Source organism: Schistocerca nitens, chromosome 10, assembly GCF_023898315.1.
Source record: "Schistocerca nitens isolate TAMUIC-IGC-003100 chromosome 10, iqSchNite1.1, whole genome shotgun sequence".
Classification (NCBI taxonomy): domain Eukaryota; kingdom Metazoa; phylum Arthropoda; class Insecta; order Orthoptera; family Acrididae; genus Schistocerca; species Schistocerca nitens.
The window spans coordinates 108,948,091-108,958,073 of record NC_064623.1 but is presented as its reverse complement, the minus strand read 5'-3'; the positions used below and the strand labels follow the sequence as shown (position 1 = coordinate 108,958,073).

At 42.8% G+C, this 9,983-nt stretch overlaps 1 non-coding gene across 1 annotated transcript; it reads left to right on the top strand.

Annotated features, from left to right (window-relative positions):
• Positions 1 to 9,077: 9,077 nt before the first annotated feature.
• Trnas-uga (transfer RNA serine (anticodon UGA)) lies at positions 9,078 to 9,152 on the top strand. The gene has a single exon. It is a non-coding gene; the product is annotated as a tRNA-Ser (tRNA).
• Positions 9,153 to 9,983: the final 831 nt, after the last annotated feature.

The window sequence follows — 9,983 nt, the reverse complement described above, 5'->3', positions numbered from 1 at the left end:
CCTCTGCGTCCTTCACTACTTCATCTCTCAAAGCTACCCATTCTTCTTCTACTGTATTTCTTTCCCCCATTCCTGTCAATTGTTCCCTTATGCTCTCCCTCAAACTCTGGTTTAGTCAGTTTATCCAGGTCCCATCTCCTCAAATTTCCACCTTTTTGCAGTTTCTTCAGTTTTAATCTACAGTTCATAACCAATAGATTGTGGTCAGAGTCCACATCTGCCCCTGGAAATGTCTTACAATTTAAAACGTGGTTCCTAAATCTCTGTCTTACCATTATATAATCTATCTCAAACCTGTTAGTATCTCCAGGCTTCTTCCATGTATACAACCTTATTTTATGATCCTTGAACCAAGTGCTAATCTACATATCAAAATGAATGCGAAATGACGAGCTGAAACAGCCTGACGCTTTTTGAGTTCCAATTAATAAATTATTTTAAGAAAAGAAAAAAAAGAAAAAAAGAGAACAATAACGCACGATCCGGAACGGTACTCTACATTGTTGGCGCAAATGTCAGAAGGTCGATGACGTAATTATTCAAGAGCCGTGTGGTGTAGAGGCAGCCGTTGTTGCAGAAACTGGATTGAGCACTGGAAAAGTTCACACCGGCATTAACGACTGACTGAAATTTCGCAAAGAGTTCAGCCAGCGCAGGAAGCATGTGGTACGGGCCTCTGTTTCGAACACCTGCAGCGTTGTGCTGAGGAAGGGAGTGAACTCTGGTCATGTGTGCACATGAAACGCGGTGTCACCACTTCGAACCCGAGTCAAAGCAACCAAGTATCCAGTGAAAGCATAAATATCGCCGTCACCCATAACGCACTACACCCCTTTGCTGTTCTTTTGAAACCCTCGTTTCTCTTTTTTCAGTACGACTGACAAGGGAATGGTCGTATATAACATGTCGAAGGCCAACCTGAAATTTTTTATGCAGGAAGAATACAACATAATAAATGCACAGTCAGAATTTTAGCTGCTGAGATACACTGAGAATATATATACCGGGTGATCAAAGTCAGTATAAATTTGAAAACTGAATAAATCACGGAATAATGTAGATAGAGAGGTAAAAATTGACACACATGCTTGGAATGACATAGGGTTTTATTAGAACCACCCCATATTGCTAGACGCGTGAAAGATCTCTTGCGCGCGTCGTTTGGTGATGATCGTGTGCTCAGCCGCCACTTTCGTCATGCTTGGCCTCCCAGGCCCCCAGACCTGTCCGTGCGATTATTGGCTTTGGGGTTACCTGAAGTCGCAAGTGTATCGTGATCGACCGACATCTCTAGGGCTGAAAGACAACATCCGACGCCAATGCCTCACCGTAACTCCGGACATTCTTTACAATGCTGTTCACTACATTATTTCTCGACTACAGCTATTGTTGAGGAATGATGGTGGACATATTGAGCATTTGCAGTAAAGAACATCATCTTTGCTTTGTCTTACTTTGTTATGCTAATTATTGCTATTCTGATCAGATGAAGCGCCATCTGTCGGACATTTTTTGAACTTTTATATTTTTTGGTTCTAATAAAACCCCATGTTATTCCAAGCATGTGTGTTAATTTGTACCTCTCTATCTACATTATTCCGTAAGTTATTCAGTTTTCAAACTTATACTGACTTTTTGATCACCTGGTATTTTTTAATTCTTGATGCTACTCGTTTTGCGTCACGACGAACCGCTTGTGACAACCTTTTGTACGAGCGGGCGATCGGCCGTGACAAGAGACCGTTGCTCAGCATAGTGCTAATATCCGGAGTGACACAAGAGAATATCAGACACCTAAACCACACAAAAATGTCACGTATCCTGTCACTAATGTTTTGAATGAGAGGCAGTTCGTATCGACAGCTAAACAGTTGTATATGTGATTGTTACAAAGGTGACTAGCATAAGAGAATAAATCAAGCCAGTGTTTCATGTTAGATTACATTTTTCTTAGGTTACATACTATCATGACTTGAGATCCCTGAAGACAGATATAAATCTGCAGAAACAGTAATCACTTATACTTTCCACTGTCATTGGTATACACAAATATATCATGGCATTAATCGATTGCACAACAGTCTACATTTTTTCGCCTCAAAATGATAAAATGCGGTTTCCTCGCAGTTCTTTCACGAAACCTGCGTGATCGGCGCTGAACACAGCAGATGTGGGGAAGTGGCATCTCCTCTACACTCTTACCTGCAGTAAATTTTGTTGTTTTGCGACTTCCTGCACTGCATACGAGGGTAATCCCAAGAGTAAGGTCTCCAATTTTTTTCTAAGTAAATAGACCTTTTTATTTCTACAATGGTTTACATCAGTTTCCAGCTTCAACATTTAGCTATTTTTCAACATAATCACCATTTCTGTCGATGCGTTTTTGTAGACATTGTGGCAGTTTTTGTATACCCATGTCATACCAGCTCGCCGCCATGCTGATCAGAAAGTTATGAACCTCTTCTTTCACCTCGTCGTCGGAGCTGAATCGCTTTCCTGCCAAATGTTCTTTTAACCTAGGGAACAGGTCATAGTCACTGGGCGCCAAGCCAGGACTATAGGGTGGGTGGGTGATTGTGTTCCACTGAAACTGTTGCAGGAGAGCTACGGTTTGCTGGGCGATGTGTGGGTGAGCGTTGTCATGGAGAATGTGTACGCCCTTGCTCAACATTCCTCTTCTCCGGTTCTGAATTGCCCGTTTGAGTTTTATCAGAGTCTCACAGTACCTGTCAGCGTTAATTGTGGTCCCAGCGATTCAGCTCTTATGACGACGTGAAAGAAGAGATTCAAAACTTTCTGAACAGCATGGCGGAGAGCTGGTATGACATCAGTAAATCTTTCAGACAGTTTTTCTTTCACTGTTTCACGATTCTCACTGGGCACATTTTTCTTACTTCATGTAAATCTTTCATCCATTTGTACGTTTAACGGTCAGTTTTTACAAAAGTAAATCGGGTTTGTGCACTACTTAAAATTAAGTTTTATATCCATTGTTAACACTTACATTATCACAAAAGCAATGGTAATTATGGATATAAGGTGGGTTGCAAATTTGAGCGAGCACAAACAGCGGACAATTGTATCAGAGAAACTATCAACGAAAACTGAAGTTCGCTTTACAAATTACGATCGCGCGGGGTCGTGCTATCTGTTTACCGATGAGCATTCAGTCAGAGATATGCGCCCGCCATGTTGCCTACACGCAGACCGCTACTGCTCCGGTAAGGGTGTACAATTCTCAAGTTTCACGGCGAGGTACACCGAAGCGCCAAAGAAACTCGTATAGCCATGGGTATTCAAATACAGAGATACGTAAACGGGCAGAATACGGCGCTGCGGTCGGCAAAGCCTATGTAAGGCAACAAGTGTCTGGCGCAGTTGTTAGATCGGTTACTGCTGCTACAGTGGCAGGTTAACAAGATTTATGTCAGTTTGAACGTGGTTTTATAGTCGGCGCACGAGCGACGGGTCACAGCATCTCTGAGGTAGCGATGCAGTGGGGATTTTCCCGTACGACCATTTCACGAGTGTACCGCGAATATCAGGAATGCGGTAAAACATCACATCTCCGACATCGCTGCGGCCACAGAAAGATCCTGCAAGAACGGGACCAACGACGAATGAAGAGAATCGTTCAACGTGACATAAGTGCAACCCTTTCCCAGACTGCTGCAGATTTTAATGCTGGGCCATCAACAAGTGTCAGCACGCGAACCATTCAACTAAACATAATCGGTATGGGCTTTCGGAAGCTAAGGCCCACTGGTGTACCCTTGATGACTGCACGACACAAATCTTTACGCCTCGCCTAGGCCTGTCAATATCGACATTAGGCTGTCGATAACTGGAAACATGTTGCCTGGTCAGACGAGTCTCGTTCCAAATTGTATCGAGCAGATGGACGTCTACAGGTATGGAGACAACCTCATGAATCCATGGACCCTGCATGTCAGCAGGGGACTGTTCAAGCTGATGAAGGGTCTGTGATGGTATGGGGCGGGTGCAGTTGGGGTAAAAGGGGCCCCTGATACATCTAGATACGACTCTTACAGGTGACAACGTACGTATGCATCCTGTCTGATTAGGTTCATCCATTCATGCCCAGAGTGCTTTCCGATGGACCTGAGGAATTCCAGCAGGACAATGCGACACCTCACAAGTTCAGAACTGCTACAGAGTGGGTCCAGGAACATTCTGAGTTTAAACACTTTCGCTGGCCAGCAAACTCACCACATAAGAACATTATTGAACATATCTGGGATGCCTTGCAACGTGTTGTTCAGAAGAGATCTCCGTACTCTTACGGATTTATGGACAGGCCTTCAGGATTCATGATGTCAGTTCCCTCCAGCTCTAGTTCAGACGTTAGTGGAGTCCATGTCGCGTCGTGTTGCGGCACTTCCGCGTGCCCGTGGCGTCCTTACACAATATTAGGCGCGTGTACCAGTTTCTTTGGCTCTTCAGTATAGAAATTTAGCTACTTTCAACATTTAAAAAAATACTTGCAGTGCGTCTTAGCAGCTAATTTTTTTTTCTTTTCGGTGATTCTTCCCCTATGAAAATTTCAGGGCACTGGCGCTTTGAGTGCAGTGGCCGTCGACACCAGCACGTCCTTCTAGGCGAGAGCATTACGATCCCGTCATCGCTTTTTAGTTTACAGCCTCTGGCTCATTTCTTTCTGACCACGCCTCATTGATTGAATTTACGTAGTATCTTACAAATGACTCAATCTGCCATCTGTTTTATTCACGACTGGGCCTGAGTGATCATTCCATTACAAATTCCTGTGAATTGTTGCACGCAGGTATTTGTACGAGTTGGCTAATTCCAGCTGTGACTCACTGACACTGCAGTCTTAGGAGCATATGCACTTTCATTTTTTGATGTGCAAAATTTTACATATCTGAAGACTGAAAGCGAGTTGCGAGTCTTTGCACAAGTATGAAACATTAATAAGATTTGACGGAATATTTGTGCAGATTTTCCAGAATTCGACAAAGACAACATCTACTAACTGCGAACTCCATAGCTTTCCGGATATCATATTACAAAAGTGCGAGTTGCATTTCACAGGTACCAGAAACACACAATTACGGGCGGCGAAAGCGCTGTTCAAGTCTTGTACGAGGAAATTTCAGTAAGTAATGCAACGTATCGCTCTCCTCGACGAACTTCGGTTAAATGCAAAACTTGTTATGGGACGTCGTGTAATATTTCCGCTTCAGAATCTATAGCTTCATGAAGTTCCGATATGTCGTCGCGCTGTACGCAGCTTTCAAAATGGTGCCTATAATGAGGTACATTCCAAGCAGAGAGCTGTCATTGAATTCCTTTTGGCGGAAAACCAGAGCATCGGAGATATTCATAGGTGCTTGCGGAATGTCTACGGAGACCTGGCAGTGAACAAAAGCAAGGTGAGTCGTTGGGCTATGCGTCTGTCATCATCCTAACAAGATCGTACAAATGTGTCTCGATCTCCCACGTGGCGGCCGGCCACAAACGCCCTCAGGAAATGCAAGAAACTACTTCAGCGTGTTCGTCAGAACAAAAATGCAAACGAACTTCTCGTTGTGCTTGATAACGCAAGGGTTCGCACAAGTGTGTACCCTCGAAAGGAGCTTACAGAACCTCAGTGCACTGTTCTTCCTCAGCCACGCTCTACAGCCACGACCTCGCACCTTCCGACTTCCATCTGTGTTGCCCAATGGAGCGTCGACACCGTGGGAAGGAGTACGTGGATGGTGGCGAGGTTGTTGATGATCGCTGTAGCAAGACACTGGCTCTGTCGTCGACCAGTGGAGTGGTACCACGCGGGCGTGCAGCTCATCCCCGCAAAGTGGCGTAAGGCCGTCGCATTCAACGGAGATTATGTTGTAAAATAGGATTTTAGCCAAAAGAGTGGAGAATAATGTACTAAATAAAACAAACCTGCTTTTAGAAAAAAATGTGTTGCATTACTTTTTGAACGTCCCTTGTATTTCCTTAGCTATAAGTTATGAACTGTCTTCCGTTAGCTAATAACCAAAACAGATACGGAATCATTACGTAATTTCAAAATAATATCAGTACCACTTTTCTACAGTTCTGAATCCAATTGAAATTGTACCAACTTCTACTGATAGCCATGGGTTACTTATCTTCTCAGAGGCAGGTAAGAAACTTAATCTTTCTACATGTCAGACTGTTCCAAACAAGGTCTCTCATCTAACTGAAGTCTCGTTACTTACAACATAAACAGTACTCCTATTGTCCTATAAAATTATCATAGAAATTTAAATAATTACATATATTGATTCCAGACGGCCAGTATGAGATCCATTTTGAAACGCTTAATTTAATTTATCGTAGTATTAGCACGAAATTATATTACTGCAACTAACTCCGCAAATTGTGATGACAAAGATATATTGTTACTGAGATCCATGTGTTGGCGCTTGTTTTAAAGTCGTCATGCAGTTGTCAGTCTTCTGAATCATCTAGAGTGGTGCGAAATCTAGTTACTACTCCTGAAATTGCTATTTCGTTACATCAAGGAATATCAGATATTAAATTGTTGACTCAGTTCTTTAGCTTTCAAACGTACTTTAACTGCAACGAGTTACGATAGTTAAACAAAGGTAAAGAGTTTAATTCTGTTCTCATTTCAATGGTCAGTTAATTCTGTTCTATGAACTACCTATGCATGAGACGGTAATTCTGTAATCCAGCTGCTGCTACTCTCTGGCCAATGGCGCAAGAAGACACGGATTACAGCATGGCCAGCACAGATGTGAAGGGGCTACGATGTGCTTGGTGCACAGTATGGCGATCCTCTTGTGGTGGTCAGATAAGACTGACAGAAGTATTAGCAGACAGTACGCCTGCTGTCACAATCCAACATTGGACCATTGTCACATGCAAATACCCCACAAGTGCATGTTTCAACCAGCCAGCCAAATGGATACCCACAATGTAGCCCCTGTCAAACTCTTGTCAGGTGCTGATATCTCTGTCTCACACGACTACATGGCATCTTCGTGGCCTTCACAGTGATGATTTAACATCTGACATGGTTCGGTGCTGATAATTCTGTCTCACACGATTACGTGGCATCTTCATGTCCCTCACAGTGATGATTCAACATCTGACACTGTTCGCTGCTGATAAAGCTGATTCAAACGACTATGTGAGATCTTAGTGGCCTTCATACATCATTCAACATCTGACGTGGATCAGTGCTGATAACTCTGTCTCAGACGACTACGTAGCATCGTCCTGCCTTCACAGTAATCATTCAACATCTAACACTGTTCGGTGCTGATAACGCTGTCTCACACGACTACGTGGCATCTTCCTGGCCTTCACTGTGGTCAGCCAACATCTAATGCAGTTCGGTGCTGATAACACTGTCTCAGACAAATACGTGGCATGTTCGTGGCCTTCACCGTGATTATTCAGCATCTGACGCTGTTCACAACCCTTGTATACGGTACGCTGTCAGTCGTGGTAAAAACATTAAACACGAACAACACCTGTGCACTCTAGTGGCCAGTCTTCCTGTCGCAGACAACTGTAACTCTACTCATTTTCGTACCCGCCGATTCGAAGTTGCTGTGACATCCGACCACGCTTTCAGGTGACCTCACTTTCGTTGTCAGGCAGTGTAGCCGACGACAATAATCTGGGAAATACCTGAAACTCTATTAGATTTCGTGGGGTACTTGCTTTTTGAGGGTGACAGTGCATAATGCTATGCCAAGCGTTACGTAGAGCGGCAGTCTCGGAGACGATCTCGTTCGAGGGTCTGCAGTCTTTGAACGATTACAAGCGAAAACGCATCAACATACCCAACCATGGAAATACTATGCGACGTAGCTGACGGCATATCAGCGTAATACATTGTCATCTCCAGTGTAGTTAGTATGGTATGCCAACTCCAGTGAAAACATTTTTTTCTAGCATCCCACAGACCTTTCCAAAGGCAGGATCATATCCATAGATTTCTGCAAGTCTTTCTGTAGATGTGCCCGAATATTGCTCCCCTCACCAATAATTTTTGAATTCTGTTAAAGAAGTGAGCAACAGCTTTTATGTTCATTTAAGAGCAAAGTAACAACGAATGAAATCCCTAAGAGTGAAGCATGCATTTTTTTTTCTTACCTCAAGGAAATCACTAATCGTTCACCCAGTGATATGGTTTAGGGGAATACATTGCATCTGTTGATTACACTTCAAGGAAACTTCCATTCGTTTACGTTGTCTGCCGGACGTTATACCGTCTGGCCGGGTTAGTTTGTTGAATATTTGGAATATGTTGAAAAATTACTTTTTGCTAAGTAGGTGACGACGAAGGCACTTGGGGTTATTATTTGCGTCTGCCATTTTGTAACGGGCATTCAACACATTTATCTCTTTTCAGATGTATTGCCGTCATCCATTGGGACCTACGTCATCAGAATAGAATTTTTAAAGTGCATGTGTGACACACGTAATTTTTAACTGAGAACAGATAAAAGCACGACGTTAAGACGTAAGTGACAGTCCACTGTTTTGAAAACACAAACTTAATTGTGAACTGTACAGGTTCGTGACTGGCATAAAATTTGACAGTGTATTTACTGGTTGCAGTCAACCGCTCATTAGTCATCCTCAGAGCACAACAGTGGCTTGACTAGCTGCCTTGTGTAGTATGTTATGAAGATGGCCAGTGATAGGAGAAACGGATAAAAAATTAAATAGATATTAAGCTACTGCATCAGTCAAATAAGACCTATAAAAATTAATTCGACTAGTTATATGGTGGCGCTCAGCCGAACTGAAAATAGAGAAGACAATATCTTCTCTGATATTTACAGAATGAGATTTTCACTCTGCAGCGGAGTGTGCGCTAATATGAAACTTCCCGGCAGATTAAAACTGTGTGCCGGACCGAGACTCGAACTCGGGACCTTTGCCTTTCGCGGGAAAGTGCTCTACCAACTGAGCTACCCAAGTACGACTCACGCCCCGTCCTCACAGCCTTACTTCCGCCAGTACCTCTCTCCTACCTTGCAAGCTTTACTGGCAGAAGTAAAGCTGTGAGGAGGGGGCGTGAGTCGTGCTTGGGTAGCTCAGTTGGTAGAGCACTTGCCCGTGAAAGGCAAAGGTCCCGAGTTCGAGTCTCGGTCCGGCACACAGTTTTAATCTGCCAGGAAGTTTCTTCTCTGGTATGTGCTCGGTGCATAGTGTTCTATCTCCATACCCGCACAACTCTCCAGTTGTTGCAGGAAGAGAGTAGGGACGCCATTTATCGTATAAACAACCGGTTTTCTTTTACATCTCGTTTCTCCGCAACTTCAACCTGACAAAACCACTCAAAATAACCACTTAGTGAAATAAATTTTCGCTTTTTCATTTCCACCATTTCCTTTAATAAAAATCGAACAAAGGTTGCAAAATTTTCAATAGTTTTATGATACACGGAATCAAAATATTAAATCTATTAGGTAAATAAAATAAGACTTAGTCCGTACAATGTTTGCTACTTTTCACGAAAAATGAGAAATTATTAAATACTATGCAAAAAACCACCTGTATTCTCACGCTGATTCTAATTTTTTTGAAACTCTGCTCAAAGATCATGTTGTAGTCGGGGATCATAAACTATTTGCGCATCACGAATAGTCATTGGTAAAGGGTGAAAACTCAGGCTGTAGAACTCGTTTTTCATGTCAATTTGTCCGTTTCAAGGGCTACAACCAGATAAAATCATATTATGTAGACACAAGCAGCATGTCAGCTACTTTCTGTTTTCATCGTATACCATGGGTGAATTGTTATCAAGTTTTTAATTTAGTACAGTTGCCATAATTTCCTTCCGCTTTTATTACTTTACAGAAATGGCAGAAAAATCTTTTAATCTTTTAAGACAAATGAGGCATTGTACTTCGTTGCTAAGTCAGTTTGTAAGAATATTTCCAGACTGAGGTTGGTGCTATTTTGCAGTAGAACGGGTGTATGGAGAC